This window comes from Cimex lectularius, unplaced genomic scaffold, assembly GCF_000648675.2.
Source record: "Cimex lectularius strain Harlan isolate CLEC.00 unplaced genomic scaffold, Clec_2.1 scaffold2, whole genome shotgun sequence".
NCBI lineage: Eukaryota > Metazoa > Arthropoda > Insecta > Hemiptera > Cimicidae > Cimex > Cimex lectularius.
The window spans coordinates 5,202,016-5,211,164 of NW_019394219.1; the positions used below are offsets into that span (position 1 = coordinate 5,202,016).

A 9,149-nucleotide genomic window follows, 5' to 3' on the forward strand; every position below is an offset into this window, starting at 1 on the left:
GTTCTATTTATTTGAGAGAGAGAATGAGAAAGAGAGAGAGAGAGAGAGAGAGAGAGAGAGAGAGAGAGAGAGNAGAGAGAGAGAGGGAGTGGGGGAGGGAGGGAGAGAGAAAGAGAGAGAGAGAGAGTGAGGGAGAGGGAGAGAGAGAACAAATTACAAACAATACAAAATAAGTAATTAACAAACGAAATCAAATCCTCTTATTTATTCAAAGTATCATCAAAAAAGGAAAATATAATGATGCTTTATAAGTTTGACAAGGACCTTACATGAACCTTTTTACTAGTCTTTTATCATGAAAACTTTAAGTGGAAACTTACATTGCCCGAACATTGTTGACATCTAGACAATAATAAATACATTTGTGACTCACTGTGAACTCGGTAGACCTGTTATGGGAAATTGAGCCAAGTAGTTACTGACAATGCACTCGACAACATGAATGATTCAATAGAGAGGCACCGATCCTCTTCTCCTGTCTGACACACATCGGCTGACAGGTGCAAAGGAAAGAATGGACGGATGAAGAGAGCGGGGATCGAAAAAGGGAGTGAAAAAAAGTCGAAGTATTCACCCATTAAGCCAAAGAGGTGGATGCTTGAAATCTAAAGAAGGAAGGAAAGCCGGTTGTTAATAATTCCTGTCCGGCCGGCATAGAAACACCATCAACATAACATGTCTAACCATAATGCGATTTTAATAAAATACAATCCTTTTTGAGTACTTTAGCATAAACAAAATAAAAATACGATTTCTGAAAGTATCGTAAATAAGTTTTTGAAAAGTGCAAGAATGGATTTGGAAGAAAGATCAGATCTCTCCTAGAAGCTGCCTAGATTTGTTTCCATACTGAAGTATTAAATTAAACTTTCAATAATGCAGGAAAATAACAAAATACTATGGAGTTAATAGTTTTTAATTATGCTATAATAATTAATTACCATATTTCTACGTTTGTTATTAACCCTGTGACATTTATGCCAACGTACTTTCAAAATTGATTTTTCTGTTGTAGCTACTGGATAAGGTGTTGCATCAAGATCTACCCATCGCCCAAATTTGTCAAGATTTCGCAGGTAAACCTACTTTTCACAGCATGTAACATTCTTTAGGTTCTGTTCTGACATGTGTTTCTTTTTAAAAATTGTCCTAATTTCAAGTTCTTGGTGAATTGCTGGGGTGTAACGTGATGCACGAAACAGATCTTTTTCGCTTTCCTAGGCCAGCAGTCTAATGATTAACGGTGTCTTTTGAGGATACACACTCCCTGCCAAGTACTTAGCTACATTTTCATTTGACAGCTTTCTTCTTTTCCAACGACTGTTAGATTTTTTAACTTCCATTTCATCTCCATCTTAACCCTTTTCATCCTTTTGAAGGAAAGTACCATATTTCCAAATCCCAAGTAGAAAGTCCCTGGGTCATCATCTGGTTACCTCCGCCATACTTCGAAACCGACCACAAACTGCCACTGGTTTCTCACCACAATATATAATGTCATACTACACACCACTTGGTATCCGCTTTTATGGAACTATTCCGTCGTTCCTTATTCTTAAAAGTCACCAACCTTCAAACCACATATACTCTTACAGGCCCATATGTCTTCTACTTTCAAAGTCCAAAATACTTGAAAGATTGCTTTTAAAGATTCCACTGTCGTCGACACTATCTCCTCTGCTTAAGAGAATAACGAGTTTCCGTGGGTCATACTACCCACTCTTTATTATCTTATCCACCGAAATCCTATCTAGCCTAAACTAGTTCAGAATGAGGTGCGGAAAGAGTTCTCAGAAATCAGACAGATACAACCCGGCGTCCCACAACGGAGTCCTCTTGGTCCCGTTCTTAGAATAATTGATACTACTGACTAACCGATACACCCTAATGCTATCATCACCACCTACATCACACCGGGCGATACCTCAAATTCTAATGTTATCCACTCTACCTCCAACAGCCAAGAACTGCTTGCGTTTATTGAAGACGCAAAGCTGAAGGACAAGACTGAATGAAGAAAAATGTACTCAATGTACGTTCGCATTGGGGAAAAAAAACAGTAAAACAGACTTGCCCTCTTCTGTACATCAAAAACAAATAGTTACCAACTTCCATCTAAGTCGAAAACTTAGGACTTAAAAGAAGACTTGCATTACTACGAAGACGTCTAGGACCGAAATCTGTCTTGACCGTCAACACTAAACCAACCTTATACAAGATTATACAAGACTTTGCTGCGTCCATATTTGACGTACGGAATATTGGCATTCTGCCAATCCATCCAACATTCAGCGCATCCATCCTTCCAATCAAAAATCCTCAGATAAATCCTTATTACATCAATATCCTCATTATCCACAATGATCTCAACATTCCTTTAGTCACTTTTCCGTTCCCGTTTCCAAAATTTCACACCAACCTCTCCATCCATCCTAACTTTACTGCACCAGCGCCATCACCTCCACCCAACATGTCATCTTCATCGACGATGGCCTAGAGAGCTCCTTGTTCCCGAATCCCTCACACAGAGTGCCAGCATTGGCTAGTTCCTCATGGCATGTGTCTTCTAAGTGCACGTAGAAGCGTTAGTTTTAGTGCTTTGACCATGTGAAAAAACATGTTATGAAGTAATGCATATAGGCTACAAATAAAAAGATTTAAAAAACTTATTGTACCTTAACACACTTAGGAAATTTCCTAAAGCCCTGTATGGGAGCTTTAATACTTGCAAATGTAAAATCGAATTAAATTATTCAGCACACTTGAATCTATTGAAGAATTGGCCCTTTTCTTAGATACAACCTATTGGCTCGTTTTTAAACAATATTTTGACAATAGTCCATCTCAGGTGGAGGTGCAGAAGCTTTCTTTCGTCCCTTTCTCCTCTAACAATATTTTAAAGTTAAAACAAACAAAAGCAAAATTAAACAATAAAAACTAAAATATTATTTATTTTTTAAAAAGAAGGATGATTTTCCCATTAGATAGAAAGGAAGTGTTGACCCATTTAAAAGTAAAATCAGTTTACAGATTGTGTGACAGTGATAGACAAACGACGGGTTGGCAAAGTAAAGAGTAGGAACGGTAGAATAAAATATAGAAGAACTTTGATTATGATGTAGATAACATCTAATAGAAGATTGTAGGGGTATTGATGATCTTTCTGTTAAGTCTGTTATGTCCTGTTAGATCGAGAAAAATGATGTCGTAGACAGGTAAGAATCTGGTCGTTAATTTTACTCGATCTAACAGGGCAAGGCCAATGTTAGATGTTAGGTACAAAATGTAGTCACATGGCTAACCGTTATGGCGTAGGTAACCGACACGGCAGCCATGAATTTAACAGCTGTTTTTTGTTTACACGTATTTTTAATTCTTAAATACGCATTAATTAAATCAGACTAACACATTTCTTTTGTTAATTTCTAATCTGTCCTTATACTCTCATTCATAATAGATACATCCCAAATCCTATGAAGATTTAGGCTGTTAGACGTTAGAATACAAGTTAGGTATTGCCAGGAATTGAAGCGTGCCATTTGTTAGTACTTTTCGAGTGCATAGATAGCATTTTGAATGAAATAATTAATTGATTTTCTTTTTTTTTATTAACTTCTGGCATCTTACAATTCAACACAAAGACAACCAAAACAAACAACAACAAGCCTTCAAGGACTATTACAGCTTTATTTTTGGTTCTACCAATGCCACGCACAGCATTGCGGAAAAATTAAATTTTAACATGCTAAGAACAGAAGAGGGCGTTCACGATCTTACTGGACATTTCTCTATTAACACGAACGATTTTACAAACATCATTAATACACCCAATGTGAGTCGATAATGGTTAAAAGTCAAAGTGAGAGGAGAGAAATCCTACTAGTTATTCGGCATTAAAAATGAAACTGAATGTACGAATTTATTATTTTAAATTGAGAACGTCTAATTGTAATTCTTAAGTCATGAGTTGTATTTGCGTTACGATATAAAAAATCCGGTTATGAAAGTAGCGCTACAACAATCGAAATCCGCTAATCTTAACTTAAGATGTATATTATTTAGGGGAGTCAACGAGGGAAGAAAAAAGGTTTTCTTCTTCGAGGGGACAAGCTCCAGCTTTTCTGGGGGCGCCCTCTCCTATCTCGGGGCCGGACATCCTCACGAGATAGGACGAAGAAGTGAGATAGCCGGCCCTTGAAGGAGGCCTCGAACCGGGCGTCACGCAGCCTTTATCGCTTTATCACAGCTTTCCCTTCCCATCAAACCGCCCTCGGGCGGGGTGGAAAAAACCCGACAAGAATATATACGTGAGTTCCAACCTTCTTTGAATTATTCCCCCATTAAGTTTTACGACTCGTCTTATTATATATATTAGCGCTAGGCCGATTGTGCTCTGTTACCTTGTAAAAGGACGCCTAAAAGAAAGCCTGCATTTCGCGATGAAAGGTTACGATTCCGTTTGCTGTTTACATTACCAAATTTTAGTACTTATTACGTACAGTACCAAGTTTAGTAAATAATTAAGTAAATAAGAAGATTCTACGCAAGAACAGAAGTGAAACATGTGAAAATCAATTTTAAAAAAACTTGAATAAAGTAACGGAAGAATTAAGCCGGCAAACTCCGGAGGCATTTGTATGGAATCGGACTAGTAGATATTCCCAGGAAGAAGAAGAAACTGTGGAACATGTCCTCAGTTGTTGAGAAGGTCTATTGCCTGAGATTACTACATCTTCGAGAGGGAAAGCCCACGCCAGAAGGATACACTAGGAGCTCTTAAAAAAGTTTTTGGATCTGATAAAAACGCCTGAGCTTTCTAACAACTCTAGATGATATTGCAATAATAGTATACCATCGAAATGGGTCGCGTTGAGTAAGGTTGTAAAGGGCCCTAGAAACAAGAAAAATATATACAACTAGACCAGAAACATGACCATAACGTAGCTTGGTCGTATCCAATCATTTTGTTCTGCCTAACCATACTGTATTGGTCTTTTAGGTTCAAGAGGCTCTTTGCGATTTTCATCTGTGAAATGTATCAGCCTATCTTTGTCTGTCAATGTTTTTGTAGTATTAGGTCTGTACATGATGTACAAGTGAATTGTTGTTAATATTCTGTGTTTCTCTATGTTTAATCTGGTGTGTTTATAAATCCAAGTAAAAATTGCAATCCACATTGTACCCAAGTACACCATAATGGTTTGGGTTTACAGAATAGGACTGGTCTGGTACCGGCAGAATTTCTAAGGTACTGCAAACTACGGAGGCAGTCGGAACAGAAGATACTGATAGGAACCAGAAAGAATTTGATGCGAATTTTTATACAGACTCCATAAAAATATATACGGAATCCTACAACTTAGAGAGAGACTGCCAAGGCCAGAGGTATACACACGGAAACCTATAACAAAGCTTTTGGATCTGATAAAAAGCTCTGTGTTTAATTAAAATCTCCACATAATAATGGAAAATGCACAATGTACAATTGGTCGCGCTGTGTAAAAATGTTAATAGGCCGATTTTTTTTTACCTTAACTTTAAAAGTGGTTATTAGTAGCTATAAAAATATTTACACTTTCGATAATTATAACTGCACAAATTGAGAATTTAATTTATGCTTTCCGATGATTTTGGTCTGCCTATCCGCATTGTTTTGGTTGGTTAGTCGTGTGTTAGATGCTCAACATGCTCAGTCTGGCTGTTTGTAATGTTTTATCGAAGAAATGTGTCAGCATATCGTAGACTGTCAGTAATTTTGACGCATTAGTTTTTTAAAAGATGTGTGGGTTCCTCTGTGTGTCAGGGTGAGTGACTGTTAATATTTTGTTTTCTTTACGTTTAATTGGCGTGCTTATATGTAAATAAAGTTTCAAGTTTGTTCATCTTTTCGTACGACTAGGTAATTTAGTTAGTGTTTTAGTATAAGTTTCCCGTATGCCTATATTCTTAAGGATTCGTAGTTCACGTATGTGGGAGGTGAGCATTTTTTATGATTTTTGATGTGGCCGGGCGTCTGGCAGTCCTAGAGGAAAAACTGACCAAAATAAACCGAAACGGCCAGACTCCAGGTTAATCGGCTCACAGATTTCAAGAAGAAATGGTAGTAGGTGTTTGGGATGAAAGTAGGTTGTGGGAGGGGGAGAAAACCGCCCCGCGCTAAAGATGCCCTACTAATGAGTCTGGTACACCAAACGGCAAGAATAGACTGACCAAACTCCAAGTTTATCAAAAAGAAATCTAACAATTTAAATAGTAATGGTTAGCAGTTGGAGCAAGACCACCTGCCCCCGTCTGAAGTCTGGTAGAACAAACAGCTAGAATAGACACACTCAAATGATTAGAAACTACGATACTCTGGTCCATCAGTTCACAGACTTCAAGAAGAAATCTAACAATTTAAATAGTAGTAGTTGGGTTGGTTTGGGTACAAGCAGGGAGCAAGTCCACCAACCCCCACTGAAGTTACCGCTGTGCGTCTGGCAGCCGTCAAATTTAGTATAGCCTGAGCAAAATGATTGAAATCGATGAAATTATACTTCTGGCATCTTACAATTGAACACAAAGACAACCAAAACAAACAACAACAAGCCTTCAAGGACTGTTACAGCTTTATTTTTGGTTCTACCAATCGCCACGCGCAGCATTGCGGAAAAATTAACGTTTAACATGCTAAGAACAGAAGGGGGCGTTCACGATCTTACTGGACATTTCTTTATGTCGAACGATTTTACAAACATCGAGCAAGTCCACCAAACCCCACTGAAGTTGCCGCTATGCGTCTGACAGCCGTCAAATTTAGTATAGCCCGAGCAAAATGATTGAGTCCGATGAAACTACAGACTCCTAAGAGAGATTCTCTCAAAAGAACATTGTCACCAAATCCAGACAACGCAAAGTGAAGTGGGTAAAATGCCCCACCTGACGAACAAAAACAGTGAGACCTAAAGAATATTAAAAATTTATTTGTTAAATATAATAACTGTTGAAAAACTATAAAAAAATTTAAAATTAAAATGGTATCTTATTATCCGAAACGTACAAAAGTAGTGTACTGTTGAATAATTCCTCTGAAACAGTTGAACAATAATAATTTGAAAATAATTCGTTTGGCATGTCTTCATAACATCACTTTTTTAGTTTATTTATCACGTACTCCATCCTAAATTAAAAGAACATGTGAAAACAGGAGAAATTGAAGGATTGAGTGAAAAATGAATGACTGAAGGAGGAACAAAGGCCATTAATTGGACATTTCACCGCAATCCCTGGTTTTTTCCTAATAATTTCCCAGGAAGAGTGTAATGCCCGATCCGAGCATTTTTTCTTTTTTCCTCCTTTTTTAATTCCGACGAAATTAAATTCAGCCACGAGAAATTTAATAAACCCCTGAACCGTTTCGCCGATCTTTCCGCATAGCCGCGAACTTGACAAGTCTTTATGGAGGAACAAAGCTGTCTCTCATTCACGGCTTAAAATACATAATTTGGGTAATTTAACGCGTTGAGCAACACGGTGATCTCACCAGACGCGCTTTCTCATTCTGCATCAACGTCCTTCGACCTCCCAAAGCAGTTTTATTTTTAAAGCTTATCTGTCTCGTTACAGATATGACGAATTCAGTTGGTTAAAAAAAACGAGAAGAGCATAGGTTAATAAAAATTGATTTTTTACCTACCATCTTCAACTTTTACTAATACTACAATATTTTCTTTAGATACAAAAAAAGCTGATTTTTCGTTTTCTGCAAAACTTTTGGGGGAAAATTTCTCACATTTTTCGCCTTACAAATGTCATAGATTTTTTTTTTTAAATCAAGAAAATGGTGATAACAATGAATCGAGGGGTCAGTTGTCGCAATGGTTAAGGCGTTGAAACCGAGCAAGGTAAAGGTCCAGGGTTCGAATCCAGCGGCCCTACATTCAAACGCGACATACTTACAAATGGACTTTTTTTTTCAAAAACACTAACACGCCGAGACTTGATAAGACCTCTGATATTGCGAACCATCGTAAAAAAATACGGCTATCTAACTCGTATTTCCCTTATGTTAAAAATGGTAAAATCGTACTTAATCAAAAATTAATTTCAGAAAATTCTCCAGAAATTTTTTTAAACTCTTTGAGTTTGTGGTTAAACTCGAAAAATTATTTATTCAAATGTGATAAGTTTTTATTATCAGTTTTTATTCACTGTGAACCGAATATTCCTTTTAACTGTGTATCCATTTTGTCATTTACCAGTCGATTGTAGCAGTTGTAGTTTTTATAGTCTGTCTCAAAAAACACTTACTTCCTAAGATTTGAACTCGATGAAACAAAACCCGCAAAATAAAGGAAAAAACTTTGAAACGACTCCAGGTTAAACGTAGGTTTACATCCATCCTTAAGTGGAACACCACACATCGGAGAGATATACAAATTACCCTAGCTAAACCCAAAAATGTAAATTTATTGATCAATATAAAAATTCGTATTTAAAGGCTTTGAAAAGTACATAAAACAAATACAAATGGTAGTGTACTAAAACGGCTTTTTTACATAATTTACCTGGAACGATGTTGACTAATATAATACGATTCTACCTATTATAAATAAAAAACTTAATAAGATATAAAATAATAATAACACAGCTATCTTTACATAGAATAGCTCTTTTATATGTCACTGACGCATAAAATTTTGTAATGAATTAAATATGCGACCAGATTTCTGATTTGAATTATTTTAATGTGGGAAAATAAGAGAGTTGGTGGTAAGTAAAATTATATTGTGGAAACACTGTATTGTTCGATTACTTATTTTACTTATTTTTGCATTTTAAAGCTTTAAAACCTCGAGGAAAAACCAAAGCATGCAATATTAATAGAAACAGGGTACACCCAACTGGTATTAGAGAGGCTCTTGTTTCCCTTTCAAGTCGGAAAAGGGGCTCTTTAACCATAACTGTATCGTAAACTGGTATTGGTCCGAGTGCTTTGTAGTGCCCGTAGGCACTCTCATTAGAACGGTCCGGGCGGCCCCTCGGAGATAAAGTCCTGCGAAGCCTTTAAGATTTGCAATAAAGATAACAAAAGGCCTCTCGTACAACCTACGAGGAAAGGCTTTCACTCTATTCTACCCCTTGTCACCGTTGGGAGAGAGGGATTTATA

General features: G+C 37.0%; 1 long non-coding RNA gene across 1 annotated transcript in view; it reads left to right on the top strand.

Annotated features, from left to right (window-relative positions):
• The window catches only part of LOC106666846, a 198,505-nt gene extending 197,388 nt beyond the window's left edge, over positions 1-1,117 (top strand). Inside the window, exon 3 of the long non-coding RNA XR_001340491.2 lies at positions 1,016-1,117. This is a non-coding gene — a long non-coding RNA (uncharacterized LOC106666846). The remainder of the gene's footprint in view (positions 1-1,015) is intronic.
• The last annotated feature ends 8,032 nt before the right edge of the window (positions 1,118-9,149 follow it).